Consider the following 27,552-nt stretch of genomic DNA (forward strand, 5'->3'; position numbering starts at 1 on the left):
TTGTATTGAATTTAGTTACTTACATCTCGTTTTGTTAAATAGAATATAATTGTTTTTGTTAATTAATAATGCATAGTTAACAATGCTTATGTTTGCTTTTTTTTTTATCTTTATTAAAAAAAAATCTCTAAAAATCAAGTGGTGCGATAATTTTGTCCAGGAGTTTAGTTCATAAAATTGGTCTTATTTTTACCTTTTAAAAAATATATCACACTATGGACTTATTTTCAAAAATACGCAAATAACTAAGAATTTTCTAAATTAAACGCCTAATTTAATAGTAGGCCCATGAATAACAATAATAGACAAATAAAAAGTTACAATTTAATAACGACGAATGGTGAATTGCATCATTCTTATTTTTTTGTAATAAAGGAACATAAAAAACAAATATATAAATTTAATAAACACTATAAGAAAACAACATTTTTACAAGAGATGTTCAAAATGGCCATCATCTTCTCTGATACAAAATTGCCACATTTTTGTAACCCTTCAAATAGCATTCACAATAATAATTTCTCTCCTTCTCAGATTTTGAAATGCTAAAATGAATTGCGTCTTGAAGTTCTATTAAATTATTGCATTGTCTTTTATACACTTGATCATGTATATACCCCATACAATTATTTATTTATTTATTAACGATATCCACCAATTTTACAAAAATAAAACAATACAAAACATACTAATATTAATTTAATAAAAAACATTTGTAATTTTTTTGTTTTTTGTTATAAACAGCCATGGCCTCCCATTAAACTATGAATTTGATCATTTAAATTTAAAAAATTGCAATTTTTGTGCGTAGTTTTGAAAATAAGTCCATACTGTTATATATTTTTAAAAAAGTTAAAAAAAAGTTCAATATTATGAAATATAAATATACAGGGTGTTTCATTAAAAAAAAACATAAGTTTGGGTTATAACTCAGAAACTATTGATCTAAAAAAATATATTTACACCACTGGATTCTACAGCAAATAAATCTATAAAAATAAACTTTTACTTTAAATTTTAGTAACCTATCGCGACCAGGCCAGTTACACAAAGACGATTCACATAAAAGAATATGAAAAACGTAAACCTTGGATAACCAATGGTATAATAACCAGTATAAAGAAAAGAGACAAAATGAAAAAACTACTTTTGCAAACTTTTAATGAAAATGATAATCTGATTTACAAAAATTATAGAAATAACCTAAATAAACTAATAAATAAAACTAAACACACATATTATAAAACGGAAATTGAAAATGCTGGCAGTAATCTTAAAAGAGTTTACAAATTAATAACAGAAGCGACTAATGGTCAGTCAAAAATTAAAAAAAACATACTTCCCATTGTAAATAATAAAACTAACATCCCCTTTACGAATATCAAGAGTTTGGCCGATTATTGTAACAATTACTTTACTAACATTGGACTGGAAATGTATAACAAAATTAAAACTAGCCAGAATGAAATAGATGTAAATACAGCCTTGTTGAATTCATTTTATTTAAGTCCAGTTGATAATAATGATATAATTAAACAGATTAACAATCTTAAGAACAATAGCTCTCCAGGGATAGATAACTTTACCTCTTCTTTAATAAAAAAGACACATTTATTTTTAGTTCGCCCCCTCGCCCATATTATTAATTTAATATTCACTACGGGAAAAGTCCCTGAACAATTTAAAATATCAATTGTGTCACCTATTTTTAAATCCGGAGAAAAAAGTAATATAAATAATTATCGACCAATCAGTGTAATAAATAATTTTGCTAAAGTTTTTGAGAAGTGCCTGAAAGATAGGTTAATGACATTTTTGCAAAGTAAAAACTTAATATCGAAACGACAATACGGTTTTCTTAGTGGGTCAAGTACAACAGATGCCCTATATCAACTTACTAAACAAATAACAGATAAACTGGAAAAGAACAAGAAATGTATTACAGTATTCCTGGATTTGGCAAAGGCCTTTGATACTGTGCCCTATGATCTTCTCTTGGATGTTTTATCTTCAAATGGAGTTAGGGGCCCAGTATTGGAGGTTTTTCAAAGTTATTTAACTGGAAGGCAGCAATATTTAAAAATTGAGGATACATTAAGTGAACCATTAGAAATAAAAATAGGAATACCTCAGGGAACCGTGTTAGGACCTTTACTGTTCATTACATATATTAACTCACTAACAGAATTAAAAATTAAAGATGGTGCTGTTATATCATACGCAGATGATACGGCAATAATTTTCTCTGGAACAACATGGGAAAATGTGAAAGACAGTGCAATAATCGGAATACGTAAGATAAAAAACTGGCTAGACACTTTTAAATTATCACTTAACATATCAAAAACTCACTATATTGCATTTTCATTAACTGAAGCAAACCGCCCATCATTTAATTCTCTTGATATAGAAAACAATACACAACAGGATAATATTATTAAAGAAGTTTACTTCACTAAATATTTGGGTGTTACTATTGATAAGCATCTAAAATGGAATCACCACATTTTAAATCTAACCAAAAATATTCGAAAACTCTTACACAAATTTTACATTCTAAAACAAATCTTAAGCCGGAAATTGTTGGTTGCAGTTTATAGGGCATTGGTTGAGTCATTGATTAGATACGGTATTGTTGCATGGGGTGGACTGTACCAAACTTCTTTGAAACCCTTAAATGTGGTACAAAATTATATTTTAAAAATCATATTTGGGAAAAATAAACTATATTCAACCAATTTATTGTACTCATGTGATATTTTTGATGTCCGATCACTTTATGTTTTGGAAGTTTGTTGCTTTGTTCATAAAAATCCTGAACTGAATATTGCTGTAACACATACCTTTAATACTCGCAATAAGATGAATGAACACTTAAAAACTCCCAAAAGTAATACAAATTTAAATAAGCGTTTTATAAATTATTTTGCACCAAAAATATTTAATTTAGTTCCAAAAGATATAAGAAAAATAGCGAATAAAAAAAAATTTAAGAAATCTTGCAGACATTATATTTATACAAATAATAAAAAAGTTAAAGAACTATTTAACAGCAGTTAAAATTATAAATTGGAATTTATATAGGTTAGGTTTAAGTAACCGAATATGTAGTTTAGGTTTTAAGTGAATATAAATTAGCATCAGATGGATTTATTGATATTTTGTAATATAAAAAATCTTGTTAACAGGCTCATTCAGGTTTTAAGTTACCTAGGTGCCTATGAGTATATTCCTACATTCCTACATTCATGTAATTTATATTATTATGTATTGATGTATGAATAAATAAATAAATAAATAAAAAAAATAAATAAAAAACTTTTACAAAAACTTTAAAGATAACGGAGATACGACGGGGGTCCCAAAACGCAAAAATTTTAAAAATGTCCTATAACTTAAAAATGAAAAGGGCTATGAAAATTTTGTTACCAAAAAGTAGCACAGTCTCGCGAAAACCGCAAATCTCTATTTTTAAAAATAACGGAGATATCCCGCAAAAGTACCCAAAATGGGACACCCTGTATATCGCCCAAAAGGCAAAATATTTAATCCAAAGTATACAATACTGCATGACAGTCAAAAGTTGCTTTTTTAATATTATTTTCTTTATAAAAAAGGACAGTTTTGAAAGAAAAATAAAAAATAATGTATTGGGTTTTACGTATATTTAAAATTATTTCATATACAGTGTGACCCATTTGTTTTTGGGTCACCCTGATAAAAAATTTATTTTTGGTGCGATTTTGCTCGGTTTTTTTTTTTAAATGTTAGGTCCAGAAAAACTGCATCATTATAAAAAAAAAAAATCTGCCATGCAAATTCCAAGGCGTACTAATGTCAGTTTTTAAGGGCCAAATTTTAAGAAACCATGCTAGGCATTTTTTTAGCAAAAAATTATGTACCCCACTGGATTCGGCATCCCCCAAAACGGCCTTATACCGAATTTCACCAAAAAATATTAAATAATAACAATTTTATGATAAAAAAAAAGAAATGCGCTTTACTTCTAAATTGTCTCTAAAAATTATTGAAATATTGAACTCTCTTGTGTCTAAAAATTATTGAAATATTGAATTGTCACATTTGACATCTAACTGTCAAAAGTGGTAATAGAACGTGTTTAGATAGTATTAGTAATCATGGAAAATTTAAATTTAAGAGAAAAAATTGAAATTGTTCGTCTTGTTGGTGGTAACACGCGTTCTATGAGAGAAGCTGCCAGAGAATTTAATATTAGGCATCCTGATAGACCAGTAAGTCTAAGTACTGTGCAACGTGTTAATAAAATTTTCAATGAAACAGAATCTGTTTCGAAAAATCTACTTAAAAATAGACATAATGGACGGCGTGGACTCAGAAGAAATGAAAATTACATTTTGAAATATTTTAACGGCAATCCTCGAAGTAGTGGTCCTTAACATCCCTAGAGAAAGTATAAGAAGATGTTTGCAAAAAAATAACATAAAAGCATTTAAGCCAAAATTTTTGCACACCTTAGAGGATGGTGACCAGGCAAGAAGATTAGAGTTTTGCTATTGGCTTCAGGGAGAACATTTAAACAACAGAAACTTTCTAGATGAAATCCTTTTTAGCGATGAAGCCACTTTTACCACAAATGGCGTAGTCTCCAGTCAAAATTGCGCTGGTCCGTGCAGAATCCAGAATTTATAATAAATGCAAAGAGACAGTATTCGCAAAAAATTAACGTTTGGTGTGGAATACTAAGCGACAAAATTATTGGCCCTTTTTTTCATTAATGGTAATTTGAATACAATTGAATTTTTGAATTTTCTTGAGAATGAATTTTCGAACGCATTAGAAGATTTACCCTTAAGATATCACCTTAATTTGAAGTTTCAATTAGATGGTTGTCCTGTCCATAATGCTCGTTTAGTAAGAGACTGGTTAAATCAACGTTTTGAAAACTGTTGGATAGGACGAAACAGTCCTGTCGTTCAGTGGCCACCGAGATCCCCTGACTTAACGCCACTCGATTTTTTCTCTGGGGCTTACTTAAAGAAAAAGTGTACAAATCAAGACCTCAAAATTTAGAAGATCTACAAGTCAGAATAATCCAGGTTTGTTCAGAAATTACTCCAGAGCAAGTCCGTAAAGTTATTATAATTGTAGGCAAAAGGAATGTAAAATGCATAGAAAACAATGGTGGATTAGTAGAAATTTCAAAAATTTAGTAACGGTTAATTTTTAATTTTTTTGTTTGTTCTTTTTATTTTATTTGTATTTATTTTTGTTAGTTTATTGTTTGTTTTTATTTGTATTTAGTTTGGAATTGTTATTTACTTGTATTATCTTTGTTCAATTTGTTTTTTTTTCATGGCTATCTACACATTTTTAAATGTAAATAAACGCATAATTTCCCTTTTTATTTTTTGTTATAAAATTGTTATTACTTAATATTTTTTAATGAAATTTGGTATAAGGCCGTTTTGGGGGATGCCGAATCCAGTGGTGTGCACAATTTTTTTCCTAAAAAAAATGCCTAGCATGGTTTCTTAAAATTTGGCCCTTAAAAACTGACATTAGTAGGCCTTGGAATTTGCATGGCAGAATTTTTTTTTGTTATAATGATGCAGTTTTTCTGGACCTAACATTTTAAAAAAACCCGGGCAAAATCGCACTAAAAATAAACTTTTTATCAGGGTGACCCGAAAACAAATGGGTCACACTGTATAAATTTTGCCATTTAAACATATACAGTAGTGGCCTATGGTAATTATAGCAACAAGTACATTTTTCCTTCAAATTATATGATGTGGTAGATTAGAAAAAAAACTGGTATATATTATGATGTATTTTTTACAAAGCTTTTTATTTATGTTTATTTTTTTGTTACTTTATAAAAGAAATAAAAAATGGGAATTTTTTTTAGGAAACGGGTTGGACAAAATTATAGCAACACATTTTAGAAAAATCAATTTATTTATTCTCCAAAGTCAAAATAAGATTACAATACAATAATATTCTTCAGTATTTAGTATAGTACCCTTTAGCCCTTATAACAGCAATGCATCTTTTTGGCATGGATAAAATAAGTTTGTTTATAACATCATGATCGATTGACAACCAAGTATCCTGAAGAGCTTCGAAAAGTTCTCCAGCATTTTTGAAATTCCTGGTTCTACACCTGTTATCCACAATTTCCCAAAGATTTTCTATTGGATTTAAATCCGGAGATTGGGAGGGCCACTTCATAACATTAATTTTTTCATCATGGAGAAACTTGAATTTTGATTCATCGCTAAAAATAACTCTGCGCCACTCAATAGTCCAGCCCTGGTGTTCTCGAGCAAATTCAAGTCGGGCCTTCACGTTCTTCTTGGAAAGAAGAGGCTTTTTTGCTGGTCTGCGTCCAAACAACTTATTTTCAAATAGACGCCGCCTTATGGATCGTTCACTAAGATCGGAACACCCACTGCCATCCAAAAGCCCTTTAATTTTTGAAGAGGACAAAAATGGGTTTTGCCTGGAAATCCGAACAATCATTTTGTCACTTTTTTTTTAAGTTTTCCGGGGACGTCTCGAATTTTTTTTGGGTACTACCAGCCCTGTGTTATTGTATCTTTTCACTATACGTGATACAACTGATCTGTGAAGAGCAAAATTTTTTGCAATGGATGACTGTTTGATGCCTGACTTATACTGATTAATTATAAGTTGCCTCACTTCAACAGACACGGTTTTACCACGACTCATACTGTTATTTAAATAAGTTAATAATTACCAAGAAATCACAATATAAATTGTTTCAATATTGCACTTCAACAGATTGAAAGAGCACTAAATTTCAAATGTTGCTATAATTTTGGCCACTACTGTATATCATGCGACAATAAATACGACATAGGCGCACGGACTATTTAGTGCCGCATCTGTGACACATCGAAGATCCTAATAGATCTCTGCATTAGAATTTATCTAATCTATCTTAATTTCTAAGTTAGTCAATATACAAGGCACAATAATTATTTTTCTACTTTTAAGTTGCATATAAAATAATAGAAGTTAAACCAATGTAAGACATAAAAATTTAATCAAACATAAAAAACATTCGAACAAATTTACATTCATGCATTTAAACCTATCACCTATTAATTAATTGAAAGAGTCGTTCAAATATTCCTGCAAGGAATAATATGACTTTATTAATAATGGTTTCTTTATTGTTTTTCGAAATTTCGTCGCACAGTGTTGTTTTCTGTCTTCAACTTTTTCTGGTCTCAAGAACGTCGAAATGTGTACATTTTCGATTTGCCCTGCATTTCGGGAACAAAAATAATTGGAATATTTTTGTTTGTGGCTTTAAAAGTTTTTCAAAAAAGTGATACAGGTTCGCGAAAACCACCGCAAAGCTATATCTTAAGAAATGACAGTAAAAGGCAATTCAAGAATGTTTTTTTACTCAGAAGGGATAATGGATTTTCCTGCACAAAGTCCCGATCTTAACCCTATTGAAAGTCTCTGGGAGGAACTAGACCGGGGTATAAGACAACATTAGATCAGCAATGAAAATGATCTAAAAAAATTAGTGCGCTTGAGAATGAATATGAGAATGGTGTTCGAGGACCATCAACTAAGAAGAAATTACGTACAAAAATTGTGCATAAATATACAGTTATTAGGAATGGAGCTAAAGAAGTTTTACTTCAGTCATGTGGTCTCAATCTGACTTTCAGTCTGAAATATTTAGTAAACAAATTTCCAGAGTATTTTGTTTATTTAAATAAAATCTTTGGTTTTCGTTATACAGTCTATTACTTTAACGAAATATTTTTCTTTTAAATATTGTTGATTTTCATTATATATATAGAATAGCATTATTCTGGGAATATTCAAATAAAACCTAACTTTTAAATGTTTTTTTTTATACATTATCTAGTAGGCTATTGTAAGAGGTCCGTCGAGGACCTGTGGAATGGCCAGATCGCTTGCCAGATTTGACACCTCTAGACTTATTTTTTATGGGGCTATTTGAAGCAAAAGATGTACGAAACTGAACCTGCTTCAGTATTGGATTTACGACAGACAATAACGAATATTTGTGGAAATATCGATGTTTGTGTATTTGAAAATGTTCGGTGTGAAATCTCGGACCGACTGTTCTTGTATTAAGAAGTTCAAGGCAACGATTTCCAGCATCTTCTCAATTGAACTCAATGTATTTATTCAAGTTAAATGTTGTAAATGTACACTGATAAAAAACCTAAAAGTTGCTCTACTTTTGTCTGATAGTATATATGCAAATGCTTTAAAAGATTGCAGCTCACTTTACTTTAAATAAACGTTTTAAAAAACTTTATGTTTACTTTACCTCCAAAAAAAGAAAAAAGGGTCTCGTTTTAAATATCAATTTCTGACTCACCAATAGAACAACAATGCAACAAAAGAGTGCACCGACACCTGAACAATGATTCAACCCGCATATATACGAGGAGCCCACAATCATAATAAATCCGATTGATTTTATATAAGTGATGTCATCTGAATTCCGAAGATAATTCCCCCCTCCCCTTCACCAAATCTCGGAAATTCTATTTCCATGTATTATTTATTTTTTTTATATATCATGAAGGTTTCTTTTGTGTCATCCTATACTAATGGTGCAACCGTTGCGTTGTCGCCTATTGTCAGATTATACGGGTTTCTTAATTTGTGAGTCACTCGTCACGAATGCGTTTATAACCAGCCAGCCACCATACGGGTTTTCATTTTTAATGGCGGTTGGGTCAAGCAATTATTATGAGAACCGTGAGTAACCTCAAAACTTTTTCGAAAATAACCTCAAAATGTCACATTATGGTTCGATAACAAGATGATGCCTATACAGGGTGTTATTAAATAAGTGCGACAAACTTCAGGGGGGTGATTCTGCATGGAAAAATAATGACAGTTTGCTGTATAAACGTATGTCGGCAAATAGTTCGTTTTCAGAGATGCGGGGTGCTAAAGTTTTTCTTCAAATTTGACAATTTATTTATTGCTCTGAAACCGGTCGAGAATGGTATGCAAATAAAATTTGGAGGGTTTTTAGAGGTAGTTATCAGCCCTTTTTGTGACATGCAATTAGGAATTTTATGTTCACCAATGATCTTTTTCTTTCAAAAAAATGATCTCAATTTTTTTGAAAGAAAAAAACGGTACGCCACTGAGATAATTGAAATTAATTTTTTTTTAATTCCTCGTTCAATTTATGACAAAAAACCTCTCTCACCTTTTTTTCGTATGTGAATTACGAATGAAATTTACCTGGTAAGAAGCAAAGTGAGTGTAAATAAGGTAAAATTAAGTATACAAAAGGACAACAAAGACAATTGAAGACATGAGTTGATAAAGGTGCTATGTCCAGGTGTTTTTCAGATATTGAGTAATTGAAGGAAACGCGTTTTCACTTATATATTTTTTTTTATAAATTTTATAAAAATTACCAATATCTTATTAGATTAGAATCGTTTTGTACTTTTTTATATAATATTTTTTGTTTTTCTAGAATTTATACTTTTTTAGTAATATTAATTTTAATGGACATAGCACCTTAATCAACCAACATTTTATGCAGATGTTGGTATAAACTTGAGTGGAGAAAGGTGTTATGTCACCTATGTTGTATTTAAATTTTTAAAAAATAATAAAAAAAACTATTAAATAATCTGGAAATTAAATTTTATTTGCAGATTAACAAAAGCAAAGTAAGATACATTAAAAATTTATAAACAAAGACACAGAAACATTTAAATTTAACATGAATTACGTTTTTTCTTAGGGTTTTTCAAACATTCTTCTAAAACAATATCATAATACCATTTATACTCTGCTGGAATAAACTTAAGTTGATCTTGTAGATTTGAAATTTTTTCAGAAGTCAAACCACCGCATTTAGGTAACTTTTGTAAAACAACTTGATTACTTTGTACTATCAGTTCTCTTTTTTTTTGTAAGTCAACTTCCATAAATGGGGTAAACGGATCTAAACTAGTTTTGTAAAAGTATTTTCCAAAACAACTTACTCTTAGCCACTTCACTTTATCTCTAAAATTAATTTTTTGGTCAAGACTATTAGTGAGTCTTTTGTTTAAATGAAGTTTTGCAGGTAGAGTTTCAAAGCACTAAAAAAAATGTTCCATGTTAAGGCATACACTTTGTTTGGTACTCGCAGATCTAATAATTTCCCGATATTGGTCTGGTATATAAATATTCTGATGTTTTCTAAGAACCTTTTCTATTCTTCCAAAGTCTCTGTCAGAGTCAAGGTAACTGTGACCAACTTCGGGAAATTTATGGTCAATGATCTTAAATATTTTATTTAATATTAGGTATTGAAAAAGGTTAATAATGGAGAAGTTTTTGTTTTGTCCCCCACATTGATCTGACCAAATTATTAAATGATCAATTTGGGGATTTTCTTCTTTAAGAAGCAGACAAAATCGTAGCAAACAACTTGCTATTTCATTACTTCCCCTATTATCAATATCCTCAGTCCATGTAAAAAAATAGGACTTATGACCAGAACTGGTTAAACAGTGGACTCCAAAGTTGTATAGCCACATTTGTCTTAAATAAAAAGATTTTGACGTTGATAGCTTTGGCAAAGGCATCGTTTGTTGAAGATCCATTGTTATGTAACATTTTTCTTTGGACATTTTTACTGCTTCGCGGTCAACTTTCTGCTGCGCAAAAGCAAGTTGAAAATTATTCGAGTGCTCTAAAGAGTTCTCTCCAGCATCGCATAAACTGCAATTATCACTTTTTGGTACACCAAAAGATAAGTTAAACCTTGTTTCAAATATATGTCTGTAAAAAGAGGCCTTTACGAAATATTTAGTTTCGAGCTTTTTTGTTTGACAATCCTCTATATACAGTTGATGAAGTCGGTTAATATTTAGTAAAGGGGAAAGGTATTTTTTATGTGGGTTTTTAGTCCTAGAATAATGTGATTCTTCTGAAGGAAACTGCTTGATATGATTTTCAATGCAGTTTATTACTTCATCGGATATTTTTTTTGGATTTTTGTGATGCCCTTGCTTATGTGGTGAGGGCATTACCTGGCCAGATTTTAAGTCATTTTGAGCTTTAAAGACTTTTTTTCGTCCAATTCGGTATAAAGAGCAGAAAGCATCTTTACAGACTAGTGTATTTTCTTTATCACACGTAATAAAATATTTAAAGCTGTAAGCTTTCGTTTTTATATTTTTACGAGGCGGTGACGATTAACTTCCTGCATCTTAATACTTTTAAAAATTAAAATATTTTTGGAATTTGTTTCTAGCTTATAAAATTTTCTTAGAATTTCTTCTCTGCTTGCAATACTAAATTTCTCAGTACAGTTTATTCTACATTTTTCTTTACACAGAAAATCTCTTTTAATTGTTTTTGCTTCCATCACTTTACCAGTCTTTTGAGAAATATATTTTTTACCTTGTTGTCTTAACTTTGCCGCTTTATTTCGTTTCCAATTATCAGGTTTCCGGACTCTTTTTTTAGTTATTTTTAAAACTGGTTTAACAATTTCTCTTTTACTTATTCCATCGGCAGTAACATGGAATTGCTGGTTATGGTCTTCTATACGTATTTCCCGAGGTATTTCCTCCTGCACTTCGTCAATGACGTCAATCCTATCCGGGGTTTCCCTGCTGCTTGTCGGAACCTTAAGAATATCTTAGTTATTTATTAAATTTATACTTATTTCTATTTTTATTTCTTAATCTTAACATTTTTTAGCTTTACCTTTTTAATTTTTTGGTTATCCGGAAACATTTTACGTTTGACTCTATCAACATCCGGATATTTGTTTATGAGACTCGTCGAATAAGAAATATTTGAGTTATCAGAATCCTCTTCTGAATCTTCTTCACTGGAAGGGGAATATTCGCTGCCTGATATAACACTTTCATCAGTACAATTATCCATATAGTCTAAAAATTTAATTTATGTACATGGGTAGGTATGTATGTAATAATAATTCAAGTAATGTATATTATATATGTATTTTTTTAAATAAAAAATTGAATCGCATCACCCCCTCGATTTAAATTGTTATTAAAAAGAGATCATTAATTCATAAAGTTAGTAAAAAATGTTTTAATATGCTTACCTGCTTTAGAGTTAACCTTCTTTTGAAGCCCACTAGTGCTTGGCTGCTCCAAAATCACCGCATTGGTATTGACCTCTAAGGAAGTACAAAATACATTTTCTATCTACAAAAAAATTCTCTATTCGGACTTACCTTTATTTAAAACACATATTTTCTTGTTTTTTACTAATTCTAACATTCTTTTACTTCTCGACCCCATGTTGAACGATGTGATAAACAACAAACATAACCTTAAAATGTCACATGGCACCTACCATGTAAATAAAACTTTCCCACTATCTAGTGGATAAAGGTGCTATGTCCTTAAATATGGACATATTTAAGGACATAGCACCTTTATCTAATTAAAAAGGGTACTTAGTCATAGGACATAGTACCTTTATCAATTAAAATAATCCTTATTATTAACAATTTAAGAATCTTGAGTTATTCAGGGGTTGTATTACGACTTTAGGTAACCAAATATACAAATAAGTCATTTTTTGAAAAAAATGGACATAGCACCTTTATCAACTCATGTCTTCAATTCATAGTTTACAATTGCTTTAATGAAAACTGAATAATTTTCCTGTCTTCGGATTTAATAAATGAGCATATTTTGTATTGTAAATGTTTTGTTTCATTTATTAAGTTAATTGGTTCAGCCCCATATAAGCTCTGGTCCTTCGATAAACATATAAAATAAACAAGTACAGTCCACTAGTACTCTCTATTTGGGGAAGAAGCCACCCAACTAGCATTTATAGTAGGCAGGAACTATATTGCGACTCTAAAAGAAACTATAGAGGGGAAGGCGACCTTAGGCGGCCACATCCCATATTTGTAAGATGCTACGAGGCTGCGACTAAAATGGGGAATGATTTTGGGTAGTTTTTGCCACTAAGGCATTTACTCTGTTGTGCTACTATAAAGTAGATAATTTCGTCCCAGATACGTAGATGCCACGAGCCTGCCTAGTTAGTGCGTGGTCACAAGTTCGTGGCAAACTAATGCTTTTTCGAACGTCTTCACCAGCGCCACCTTTATGAAATTGTAAGATTGTTTTAAAATAGCATGATGACAAACGAAATCATAAACAGCCATTATACTTATTATAATTTTTCATAATATTGATATGAGTTTTTCTTAGGAATATGAAAGTAAATTTATCGACGCAATTGAGTTTACTGGTTAAAACTATAGGTTTATATGAAAATAATTTGAAGCGCCGCACCAACTATCTGAATTAACCTTTTTATTTATGTTAAAAAATTATATAATATTACGAATTTTTTTTCAAATTTTTTTAATCATTGCTTGGTATCTTGCAAAAGTATTTTATGGTCAAAAATGGTTAACATATATAAGGTTTTAATGCATATTTTGAGAAAAAATGCATAATTTTTTTAGTTAATCTTGGAGACTACCTGGTAAGCTTTCAAAAAATATGGCCGATACCATGAAAATTACTAAAAAGTTCCATACGCTACTATAAAGTGGTTAAAAATTATGAATAATTAGGCCGAAACTACCCATTTGAAACCTGAAGGTATATAATTCAATTAAGTAACAATCGTAACTACCGAGAAGTGACTAGAGTCCATAAAATGAGAGAATATGCCGGTGACGTAAAATGCGCACAAACTTAAATTTAAACCAAAAAATCAATAAAGGGGAGGCCCCATATTTCCCTGATTAGGTTTACTTGACCGTGAATACATGCATCTCTCTCTTTCACATCTGCTAGAATTCTACGCTTCTACGCTTAACGATAGCCAGCTTAGATGCGAGAAGTCTGACGTCACCGGCATATTCTCTCATTTTATGGACTCTATATCGAAACAGGAACTCTTTTGGAACTGTATTGCCAAGGGTTTTTAGTGACTATAAAGTGCCACTCTTCTATAAAGTTCCCCGTGCAACCAAAACGCCATCTTTCAGAAGCGCTCGCCTCGATATCGTAGCGCCGCGTAATACCTTGGCCACTATAACATCCTTATTATATATTATGCACCTAGCTACCCAGCTAGTTTTCATTGTTTATTTAAAATGTTTTAAATGTTCTTTGTGATTTTTTTAAATTGATTTATATGCCAAAGAGCAAGAATTTATATTGCTATTTTTAAAGAATAATTATTGTTTTAGTTCCTGTTTAGTGTTAAGTGTTTATTTAGGGTAATCATAATAATAAATAAATATATATTTTTATGTACCCAAAAACAGAGTTTTCATTAGTTGTTAAATTTTTAAAGTATGAAGCAAAGGAAAAAATACAAGTTTGTATTTCCATTTGATTGCAAATAATTTACATTTTATTTGGTCTAAACGGTATGATTTAGGCGAACTAAAATCGTTTTTACTTTTATGCTTACATTCATAAATATTTATGTTAGACGATTTAAATGGCAAAATAAAAAAATCTCCATTATTTTTTATACCAGCACCGTAAACGTAGTATCCTTCTTTATCTTGCATTACATACATTAACTCAATAATAATATTATCACTCGCCATTAACCATTTATTTTTAATATTATTAGATAACATAATATTTTCTGACACATAAATGGTTTTGTATAACCTGTATCCTGCAAGTGCTAAAGACTCTGGTTTTTTCTTTAAAATTTCATTTTTCGCATAAGGAGTTACTAAACCAGGAAAAGCATCTATTTTTAAGCTTTGCATTTCTGTCAGCCGTTTGGCAATTTGTGCTAATGGCCTTTTATTAGTACGAACTAATGATTTTAAACTAAATAAAAAATTTTCAAAAGGATATGCACTTATATCAGTTAGAGAACCAAACTTTTTAACGTCATTTACAACATGGCACAGATTGTGCACGTTGCTCCCAATAGCATCCTTGCCATATACATTACTAAATGTTGTAGTAAACTGAAATAACAATTTCTCAGCTACATTAATGTGTTTTAAATAAGCTGAACAACTCAAAATAGTAGTAGCACAAAATAAATAAATATAATTTTGATATACTGGACCAGCTAAAATATCTTTAAGGAGTACTGGTCCCAAGTAAAGTAAAAACGTCAGATATTCAGATCCTGTCCAAAATTTTAAATTCTTTAGTGGTCTTATTGCTCTGAGAAGTTGAGTTGGCCTTCTGATGTTACATGATATTAACATTTCTGAGAGATATTCAATATCTTCCCCAGAGAATTTGGTTTTAAAATTGTAATTACCATAAACCCATCCATTAAGGCACTTCTTCATAATACCTGAAAAAATTAATGATTTTTTAAGAAAAAATTAAAAAATTAAGAGATTATTAAATATTATATACATATTACCTAAGTCAAATAAATGTAGTGAATCAGCAATAATTATATCTTCAACCATATTAATGGGCAGCTTCAGTAGAGGTGTTACTTCCTTATGATGATCTTCATCCAACTGATTTCGGAAACAAGGATTTTTAATATTTGGGAAATACATATGTCTTCCTCCTTTATCATAGACTCCTATCACTGTACACTTTAAACAACCATGAGCTGAATTAAAGCCTAGTTTGCCTTTAAAGAAATATTTTATTTATCGAACAATATATATAACATTTTACAATAATAGTGATACTTACCTTTAATAAAACTTCTAGCTGGAGTATCGCACACAAAATATCGAACCAATATTTTAATTTTTCTATTATTTAAATAAAGTCCATTTTCTAGAAGGATATTTAGCTCTTCTACAAATTGTTTAAAATATTCTTGAAAAGGGGGTTTCGTTGGTCCACAATAAATAGCAATAGCCATTGGCTTTAATTTAGGGTATACATGTACTTTGGGTAATATTGGCCAAAATTGTAAAGGAGAACTATTAAACAGAGGCAGTCCATCAATATTAAAAATAAGAGAAATAGAAAGTTCTACTGTGTCTAGGTGGAAATTCTAAAATTTCATCAACGGGATTATGTTGATCTAACAGCATTACAGCATCATACAAAAATTGATTTTCGGGTTCTTAAAATTTGCTTTCTGGCACATTCCGTTTTTGTTTAACTCTCCGGTAAAAGGTACTGGAATGTCTAAACTTTTTTTATTTACCTTTGGCATTTTACTGTACACTGTGTCCCATTTTGGATGAGACTGCAGGGTATCTCTGTCATTTTTTAAGATAGAGCTTTGCGGTTTTCGCGACCCTGTATCACTTTTTTGTAAAACTTTTAAAGCCACAAACAGAAATATTCTAACTACTTTTGTTCCTGAAATACAGGGTGAAAACGAAAATGTTCACTTTTGGAGATGTTATTATTTCTCAGGCCCTGTATAAGATAGAATAAAAATGAAAACTGCTTATAATAGATATTTTTACATAAAAGTCAGTGGCGTATTTAATTTTTTTTTCTAATGCACTGTTTTTAAGATTGGCACAAACTTGGTATTTTTTAAATGGAACACCCTGTATATTTTAACGTCAAATTTTTGCATTTTTTTTTCTGAATACATTGATGTATCACAACCTATTCTTTAGTAAATTTTAGCTTCAAAAATCAGAAAAATCCATATTTATTTTTGTTTTTAATAGTAGGCCATGAATTCTTACACACATGCATTTAATTATTACTTTTTTAAAACGCCATGTGATTTAAACCTGTTTATTTAACTATATTTTAAACATTAACTTAAAATATTAATATAAACATAAAAATGTTAAAAACAAAAAAAATATATCGGACCAGGTTTAACATTAAAAACTAATTAGTAATTACAAGAATCAAATTAGAAAATTAATTACAAAAACCAAAAAAAAAAAACAACAAATATAAATTTAATAAAACTGTTCAAACTGCTGTCCATTTTGTCTTATACAAAAACCACATACAGTCTGTATTCGTGTTAAGGCATTTAAAATTATAAAGGGTTGCCTTTGTAAGTTTATGAATGCTTCTTCAGTTGTCGCTCGGAGTTCATTTATATTATTATGCCGATTTGCATAAATTTTATTTTTTAAGTACGACCATACAAAAAAGTCCAAAACACTTGAGTCCGGTGACCTCGGGGGCCATCTGATTGGCCCGTGTGTGCCAATCCAACGTCTATTAAAATGGGCACTTAAATATTCTCTAACTACCCTTGAATTATGAGCGGGCGCTCCATCTTGCTGGAAATATATTTGATGTCGCTGGGCTAAAGGTCTGTCCTCCAGCAACTCTGGCAAATTATTTTGCAATATATTTAGATATCGTTGGGCAGTTAAGCTACCCTCAAAAATTGTATATACAATTTTAGTGCCCAATACAAAACAGGAAACACTAAAACCAAATCGGCCTTGTTGCTGTCGTTCAAAAGTAATATGTTGGTTTTCTTGATACCAATGTCTGGTATTTTGCCTATTAAATATGCCACTACTGCTTATATGGGATTCGTCAGACCATATTACCTTTTTTACAAAATCCGGATCTTCATTAGTTTTGGTTAAAAACCAATTAGAAAATTCCAGTCGTTTAAACGGATCGTCAGGATGCAATTCTTGTATAATATTTATCTTATACGGTTTAAATTTATGCTTTTTTAAAATTTTTTGCACTTTTTTGGAAACTCCTATCTCTTCCTCTATCTTTCTACGGGAAATTTGGGGTCTTGCTTCCACACACGCTAAAACATTAATTTCGCCAGCTTCATTTCTATCAACATGGGGTTGCCTAGGTTTTGAATAGCAGCCATAATTTAAAAGATTAGATTTTAACCGGAATACCGTAGCCCGAGATGGCTGACGTCTTTCTGGAAACTTAATAAGATCTTTTTTATTTTTTGAATTTTGTAACAAAATAAAATAAGCTAGAGCTTTACCTATTTAAATATAATTGCTGCGCCGCTTCGACATTTTCGTTAAAAAGGTTTAAACATTTTATAATATCATACTTTTCAAAATTTTGGAATTCCATATTTTCACCGTCAGCCATCATTATTGATATGTATTGAGTCTGTTTGTGACTTAGTTTCCATGAATGCAATAAACAAAACATTTTTTTATGCATGTGTCAAAGAATTCATGGCCTACTATTAAAAAAATAAACATAAATATGGATTTTTCTAATTCTTTGAGCTAAAATTTATCAAAGATTAGGTTGTGATACATCAATGTATTCAGAAAAAAAAATGCAAAAATTTGACGTTAAAATATACAGGGTGTTCCATTTAAAAAATACCAAGTTTGTGCCCAATCTTAAAAACAGTGCATTGGGAAAAAAAATTAAATACGCCACTGACTTTTATGTAAAAATATCTATTATAAGCAGTTTTCATTTTTATTCTATCTTATACAGGGCCTAAGAAATAATAACATCTCCAAAAGTGAACATTTTCGTTTTCGCCCTGTATTTTAGGAACAAAAGTAGTTAGAATATTTCTGTTTGTGGCTTTAAAAGTGATACAGGGTCGCGAAAACCGCAAAGCTCTATCTTAAAAAATGACAGAGATACCCTGCAGTCTCATCCAAAATGGAACACAGTGTACTCTAAAATAATAAAATTTTATAAAAAGTGTAACACTATTAGAAAATTTTGATATTTTTGTGGTTCTGATCTATTATTTTGCTCTTTTAGTGGGGTGTATTAAGCAACGGCAACTTTAAAGTACCGATTTTTAATCCCGGCGACTTTTTAGTGGCAAGGCGTATGGGGCAGCCACTTCATAGTTTCCTACCATAGTGACAATAACTATCTTGGAACTATAGGTGCGACTATGTTTTTAAAGATCCTATTTGTCGTAGCCGGAACTACCCTGGAATTTAAATTGCTACCACAAAGTAACAAAAACTATTTCGAGGCATTACAGTAACATTTATAAGTAACTGCTACCATAAACAGTTTAATACTATAAAGTTTCTGGTCTTTTATCGTGGCATTTGTAAAGATTCGGGTAGTTCCAAGATACTACTTGAAAGTGAACCGTTGCCACTTAATATATGGGTGCTTATCTTCCACAAATATTAGTGGCAGGAACCAGACAGCGACTTATAAATTATACTTTAAAGTAACTATGTTCTATAAAGTAACATTTTAAGTAGCAAAGTGGATTCAGGAACTATATTTTAGTAGCGAATACTTTTTAACAAGAATCAGGGACTATTATTGCTAGTTGGGCAGGCAGCAGTTCTCCCCCCAATATTTGCTTTAATGGAGAAAACAAAATCCCTTATGAAAACATTGATAAAATTAATAGTTTTTGATTGAAATTTGTTACAAGTCAAAGTTGGCCAATTTTTTACAAAAAGTGGCTTGATTTTAGCCGAATTTTAATGGAAAACCAAAAAGGAGCCAACATTTTAACAGGTTCGTCGACGACCTGTGAAATAGCCAGCTCGCTTGCCAGATTCGACACCTCTACTAATATTTCTCTAAATATAATGCTCAAAATATTTCAATGTTGCTAAAACATTTTAAAAAAATTACTTAAGTATAAGGATATACCTACAAAAATAACAAAATCGGTATTAAGTCATAATCAGTATTAGATAAGTGTAAACATTCTGGCAAAATACTTAACTTGATTTTTTAATTAATCATGAAATTAAATACTTTTCTGTTTGTGAGATTGACTTTTTTGGATTTCGATGAATTTTTAGAAACATTCTTTGAACTAGTTCTATTAACGTAGTTATTTCTTTTGGGTATTGTAGGTTATAGATAAAATAACTAGCCACGCAGGCTTTATAAGAATCTCCAAAGCTGTAAAGTGGTTCAATATTCAATTGTTCTTTCTCGTAGTAAACGAAATGTTTACACTGTCAATTACAGCGACAAACTGAAAATAAGAATATGTTTGGCCGTTACAGGTGTTTTTATTGGTTGATTGCCTACCTAGTTATTTATTATCTAGAAGTAAACGTCTTTTTTATACATAAATAGCCACTTTTGCAGTTAATATACTGAATTTTGCATTTAGTGTACTCATATTAGCACGACCTGTCAGACACTGCTTTGGACAGTTTTTTTTTTATTAAGGTTCTCTTATGTCGGCAGCTTTTCGCATTCTCCTTAATTAAACGCGATTTGTTCTGCATTAATCAGATAAGGTGTATTATTGGTTTTTCGAATGCCGCTGCCGCTGGTTAACTATCTCCGCGCTAAAATAATAAAATGACCTCGAGTGTCCCAGATTCTCGGCCGGTGAAGAGGAAAAGCTTCTTAGGTGGTGCACCTTTCGGTCAGCGTTGGAGAATTCCTTCTCGGTCACTAATGTCACTATTATATTCAACAGTAAAGTTTTCATTAAAAAAAATGGTTACGTCGTAAAGCAGCAGCAAAATACTTCGTGTGTATACGTATTCCCTCGATTTATGAACCGAAAATGACAAATGACACTTGTGGACAAACCCACAAAGAAAATGTAACGGGGTCTAGTCACGAACTTATAAATATACCTGGAATGCAAATGCAAATGGCCACCATATGACCAAAAATGACTGATGACCGCCATTTTTATAGTGGTTGTGTCCTTTTGATGTTGGTCGCTCTGAACATTTTTAGTGTTACCAACTTTAAAACATATATTAAATGAAGTTGACGACGCTGACGTTTGACATGTCATGACAGATCATGAACTTACGTAAAAAAACGTGACTTGTAGAGTGTCGTGAACTTTCTTAATTCCCAAATAACGATATCATAGTATTATAAAAATCGTAGTTTAAAAATTAACGAACTTAATTTTGAAATGCCTTATATTTAAATCCTTATAAAATATGACTTTGCAGGATGATTATTCATGTTCTGAAAAGCTTTCCTCTAAGAAGTGTTTTCCATACCTCTTCTCTATCCATTCCAGTTGATTTGTTTAAAACATTTACCTGTAGAGCTTCTCTTTCTCTCTCTCTTAAATAAGTAATTTTTCCTTTTTATAATTTTATTTAAATAATTAAACTTATACAGTGCCTTTGTTTAATGTCCCCCCCCTTTTTTTTGGAACGGATCAATTCAAAATAATGAAATTTGAGGTACTGGAATTGATGAATGAATACTATGTTTTAAAGCAAAACTGACAGATGGAAATTTCAAAATGGCTGCTGGGCGCCATCTTGAAAAAAAAATTAAATGGAAAGGGTGGTCTTGTGGCACATCATTTTGAAGCTCCTGACGAGTACTTTACAACCCTAGATAGAATACGAATTCAATATCTTTACCTACTACAAAATGGTGGTACATTTAATAATTACCTGAATACATTAACATTTAACTTGAATAAATACATTGAGTTCAATTGAGAAGATGCTGGAAATGGTTGCCTTGAACTTCTTGACACAAGCACAGTCGGTCCGAAATTTCACACCGAACATTTTCAAATACACTAACTGTTTATGTCAGTGTTTAAGCTTTTTTTATTAATGCGTTATTATAAAAAAAGGTGTTTGTTTTTGTCATTAATAAAAAAATTTTGAATAAGTGTTGGTTTAAGAACGTAAGGGGCTCTTAAAATCCGTAATAAAAAATCCAGAGCCGTATTTTAAAAAAAACCAACTTGATGATGACAGCTGAAATACAAAACGTCAGTTCGAAAGTCTGACGACACCATTTTGTAATATAGAAAAAGTAGCAATAAGAATGAGTAATTTATTTTGTTATATCTATTCAAATAGAGTCGTAAAAAATAAAATAAAAATGAAATCGCGAATATTCGGTTCTTTCCAAGTATTTTGGAAACTATTCGGAATTTTTGAAATTTCAAAAGGGCGTTTTAATGAACACCAAATTGCGCAACTTTGCCTCAATTTAACCGACCTCGTATCTCTTCTAGTTTACGAGATCCCAATTGTGAGGCTCGAATTTGGGACATCCTCTACGCTGGAAAATTTCGATTTTAAAACGACTAAAAGAACATTTTACTGATTCTGGCATATGTTGGCTCTATTATGATGCCTCAAAGATCATTAAAACTATCGAATTTACGTTCAAAATAGTTGACCATTCCTTCATTCGTCTCGTGAAATAAAAAGAAAGTGTCATCTTAAATCGCCGCGAATATGAGCAGGCTATTCAATATTGAAGTACAGTAAAAGCTCTTTATTCGCGGGGTATACGTTCCGTCAATATGCCGCGAATATGGAATTATAATTTATATGGGATTATAGGGGATACGTTCCTATGTGACAAAATAACAAACAAGTACATACAAAATACATAAAAATTGAATTTAATTGAAGTTTTTGACCATATTGATTAATTATTACCTTCAGTGTAAATTTTGTCGATCCGAACTTAAGTATTTAGGATATGTTGTCGATAAAGATGGACTTCATGTCGACCCGGATAAGGTGACAGCCGTATTGAACATTCCGACTGCAAAGAACACCACCGAAATCCGACGTGTCATCGGTATGGCGTCCTGCTACAGGCGCTTTATTCCCCAATTATTCTCAACCGTTATTTCTCCCCCTACCGCTCTTCTTTGTAAACACAAAAAGTGGAACTGGACCCCAGAATGTCAAAATTCGTTTCAGAACATCAAAAATTCGTTAGTTTCCGCTCCTGTACTTACTTGTCCTGATTTCTGTAAACCCTTTTTGGTTCAGACTGATGCCTCAGCGTATGGGATCGGTGCTGTATTATCTCAAGAGTATGATGATGGTGAACATGTTATCTGTTACATATCTAGATCTCTGTCTAAAGCAGAGAGGAATTTTTCCACCACAGAGCCATTATTTTTGCGAGAAATTACGACCCTACTTAGAGGGATACTCCTTTAAAGTGATAACAGATCATCATAGTCTGAAATGGATTTATAGTCTGAAGGAACCAACAGGATGGCTTGCCAGATGGGTATTGCGGTTGCAACAATTCGATTTTGAGGTTATTCATATAAAGGGCCAAGATCATGTTGTGTCAGATGTTCTCAGTAGAGCTGTGCCAGAGATTGCTAAATTGAGTGTAAACCAGGAACCAGAAGTTGCAGATATCAGGCTTCGGGAATGGCTTAAAGAAATTTGTAATTTTTTCTTGCTTGGCATTTTTTAAAAGCTCCTTCAACTCATACTGATATTCAGCAGAGGTATTAGCGATTTACCAATTTACAAATCTTCATCTTGCAATTCAAGCAACATCTGAATGTCACTTGATTCTATCTGTACGAACCCATCTCATCCTATTTCATTCGCAATTTCGGCCATGTTTGCAGTCAAAGTTTGAATTTGCACAGATTCTTTGTCATTTCCTGTAGTCCGCTCTCTGACTGTGTCAAAAGAACCAATACGGCGGCGATATCATTTAACAATATACTTTGGGTATAGTTGTAATAAAGTCAATTTTACTTTTTTATTAGTCCATTTGACGATGCGTTTACAAAGGATATTCCGTTGAATACTTTTTATCAATATATATGCACCGACGGACGTACTGATTCGATCCGCGAATATAGAAATTGGGTCGCATTTTTTTAACCCGCGAATAGTGAAAACGCGAATGAAGGAATCGGGAATAAAGAGCTTTTACTGTATAGTCAATTGTCACGGGTCCGTTACACTAGCCCCCCCCAGTTGTTTAAACGCATTAATTTTTTAGCACCCGATAGCCCTCAGCTAGCACTACCTAGCACCCAACTTAGAAAGCTAGCACCACCTTCCTTAATGAATTACAGAATATTTGAACATTTTTAGCAGGAGGGGGGAGGGGGTTCGGGTAGGGTTAATTGGCTATATCGATCGACGCTGTTCATCTTGAGATATGATTGAGACGTGTATGTTTTATTTTGTGTATTTATTGTAGAAGATAAATTCAACTGAGAAGAAGGCACGCGCGTCATAAAAAAAAGGTCAGAAAAGTTTATATTTCTTGAGATGGAAAAAGCTTGGGTGGTGTAAAAGAGAGATGGGGAATCAACAAGCTCATTGCCGCTGACGCGGTGGCTTATACTCAGTTGAATTGAATATAAATCAACAGAGGTTTTTTAAAATTTTGCCTTTATTATTTGATTTATAACCTAAATACTTTTTTGACAATATTGTTTTTCTTACTCGATGACCTTGGTTAATTTATTATTTTACAAATTATGTACAGGATGCCCCAAATTCTAATTAATATTAATTTGATGCTTAAGAAAATGACGCTAAGAAATTAAAAAAAAAACATATATTAGCATTTTAATTCGCAGATATAGGCAGGTCTTCCAAAAAGGAATATCTGTTAAAAATATAACCTTGCAAACAAAACTACCTATATTATTGTTCAGAATTTTCACTTTAAAGAAAAATTAATTAAAATAGTTTCCTCTGAAAAAATCAAGGAAAAAATCAATCCAGAATCAAAAATATAATTAACAGTATAATTTGTTGATTATTAAGTATATACGTTGGTATTTAAGCCGCCAATTTGCTAATTTTTATAAATTCTTATAAATTATTGCTTAATTTTATTATATTTATCTTTTTCAATCTTATCATTCTCATCATCTCTCACTCTCAATCCTCAATTTGAACAAACCAATAGTCAGTTAAAGCGATATGTATAACACCTTTCTTTATAGGGATAGAGAAATACCATATACGGAATACACGCAACCCGCAACATGCCGAAGCCCTGTGACCGGTCTCCCTAAATGTTAGTCAAGACGCTGGGATTCCCAGTGCTCCTCTGATTTGTTTTAGGCTTGCTTTATTAAACTTTATTTACATTTACACGCATTAACTGAAAAAGTGAAGTTGTACTTACATACCTACGTAATTTTTGTTGTGTTTAGTTAAGTCATTGGTTGAGTTGGTCATTTTTCTTTTGATTCTGTTTATCTAAGAGGTAAGCGTATTAATACCAAACTAGCTGGTATAACTTGGATAGACTCATTTACCAAACATGTTTTGACAAATTTTTGCCTTTAAATTCAAGAAAAGAGTATGGGTTGCTCGCTCTTCCTGCGCTCTCTTAAACTGCAAACAATTTGTGTTCTAATTAAAAAGCAGTTAAAGTAACGGATTTTCTGTTAATGCCAGACGCGAATTAGACATTAATCAATCAATGGCCGGATTCGTCCGTCAAACGCGCGCGAGTAAGATTAACTTTTACAAGGAAGCACGCTCCTCGTTCTCATATTACCATCGAGTTATTTAGGACGATCTCTTGACGAGCCATTTTTCACGATTTCTTAGCGGAACAACCGTACGTACACGGCACATTCGAATCGATTGTTTCTCGAGGTGAGTTTTTAAACTTTGCGCAGCTGTTTCCAATTAGACTTTTTTTTTACCGGTTATACAGGGTGACCGAAATTCGACCTTCAGCATTGGGAGAACCGTAAGAGATACAAGGTCGGTTATATTATGGCAAAGTTGCTAAATTTAATACTTAACAAAATGTCATTTTAAATTTTCGAATAGTTTAATTTTTTTATGGCGTTATTTAAAATCGTATAATAAAATAAATAACACTTTGTTAAGGGCACTCTTTCTCCTCTACAACATGGCGTTTTCAGAATTAAAATACGACGTTTCGTTTTTGAGGCACCATCATTAACTTTTTTTTTCAAATACCTGGATTTTTATTACCTTATTTGTTTGACCTACATTTTTATAAAACCTATGACGTATCAAACTTTTTTATTTTCAACCGACTTAATAGCAAAAACTGAGAATTTCCATAATTTAAAAAAAAATCTTAATACGACCCTGCTTTTATTTTTTCTCTTTTAATTATAAGTATCGATTTACTATTAAAAAAAAACTAATCCACCCCATGATTTAATTTTATAAAAAACCTACTTATAACATATCATCCATATTATCATGAAATTTAATATTAAAAACTCAACCTTCTTTACAAAACAGTTAAAAGTACCAATTATACAAATAAATAAATAAACTATGCTTTAAACATTTAACATCTTTTTAAAAAAACTACTGTAACAAAAAGCAAAGAAATATATTAGTAAATATGCCGTATTTTTTGTCGAATCCTCTGCCACCCAAAAAGCCAAATAACAATTAAACTTTTAACACTAATTAAATTTTGATTATAATTTAAAAAAAACTACATGAAATGTTCAAGTAATCCTCGTTCAATCATTCTTTCTCTTTCCCGTAAATTTGTGATTTCCAAAGTAAAATTGTGGCGTAAAACATTTATATTTTGAAGTCTTGCTTTAAATAAACTTAAAATAAAGACACCTAAACTTAATCTTCCGCTACACACAAAAAAAAAGTAGAATCTAATTGAACCTACAAGTTTTAGGTTGAAACTATCATAGGCATGAATATCAGCAAAGATATTATATTCACAGATTAAATATAACTTTGTCTTACTTTTTATCTTTAATCTTATATTCTGTATTATTATTCTGTATTCGGGGGTGACTCAACCCTAAAATCTTAAATGGGAAAACGGGTCAAGTAGCGCCTTATTTTAAAGGTCTTTTTATTCTGATTATATTCTCCAAGTTTAAAATTGCTGCTATTTTTTTTCCTTATATGAGAGCTTGTCAAAATTTCCGTATTAACAGTGTTATATAAAACACCCAGGTTTTGAAGAAGACCTCCGTAAAAAAATTAAAAAAACTTGCATACGTTCTAGGAAGTTATTAGTTAACAAAAAAAATAGCAGCACTTATAAACTTTATGAATATAATCAGAATAAAAAGGCCATTAAAATAAACTGCTATACCCGACCCCTATTCCGATTTAAGTTTTTAAGCCTAACTGTCACCCCTGCATAAGGAATGAAGTTAAAAGGTTAAAAATAATAAAATATTTCATCCCCCTGTAGAGACAAAAACGTACGTGTGCGAACGTTTTTTTTTTTAATTCGTAAAAAAACTGGGGTGGAAAGTTTTCATTGGCTCACTTTGTGGGGATTGCGGTAACTGTTGTAGATAGACTCGAGACTTTGGCCTATGCAAAGATAAAAAAACAATATTTAGTTTTTTAATCATTCAATGATCCTTTACAAGCATAATTTTCATTTAAAAATCTGTATTCATTAGTGGAAATTTAAATTCTAATTCATGAAGACTCACACATAATTGAGAATGATCGTCATCAACTACTTTGTATATACCCTTATGTGATCAGAATAGTCGGTTACTCTTAAGAGGGAGCAAATGAAATATATTTCTTTATCGTTTTGTTTATGTAAAAGTATACGCTGGATCTGATGCAAATGAGAAAAATTAATAAAATATTTTGTTCCATTTATCTCATACCAAGGTATTACACATAAATTTGATGTGCTATTTATTTCGTTAATTAATTCAAGATTAATATCACCAAAATCTTCGTGCATAGGTCCATAATTTATAATATCATTAAGCCCTCTTCTAGCTAGAATCCTGTGGCACAATTTTTCTTGGCATCTAAGAGATAAAGAGTAAGGCAAATTCCTTTTGCTTATTATATTAATAAATATAGATAAATAAATAGGCGGACCAATCTTTTCTATAATTCGAGGATAATGAAGCAAAAAGTGATGCTTTGGCTTTAGACATTGTCCAGTAGATGCAGGACCTCTACAGTAATACCATTTTCTGCAAAAAAATTAT

The 27,552-nt window shown here is 31.2% G+C and overlaps 1 protein-coding gene and 1 long non-coding RNA gene across 6 annotated transcripts in view; one reads left to right on the forward strand and one right to left on the reverse strand.

Annotated features, from left to right (window-relative positions):
* Positions 1-27,552, forward strand: part of LOC126735276 (protein alan shepard) — a 198,170-nt gene that overhangs the window by 70,337 nt on the left and 100,281 nt on the right. The gene's annotated exons all lie outside the window — the stretch shown is intronic.
* On the reverse strand, positions 11,435-12,651 carry LOC126735354 (uncharacterized). The gene is made up of 3 exons (XR_007660383.1): positions 12,107-12,651; positions 11,740-11,927; positions 11,435-11,659 (listed from the first exon to the last, which is right to left on the reverse strand). It is a non-coding gene; the product is annotated as an uncharacterized LOC126735354 (long non-coding RNA).

The sequence above is a fragment of the Anthonomus grandis genome, chromosome 1 (assembly GCF_022605725.1).
Source record: "Anthonomus grandis grandis chromosome 1, icAntGran1.3, whole genome shotgun sequence".
Lineage (NCBI taxonomy): Eukaryota > Metazoa > Arthropoda > Insecta > Coleoptera > Curculionidae > Anthonomus > Anthonomus grandis.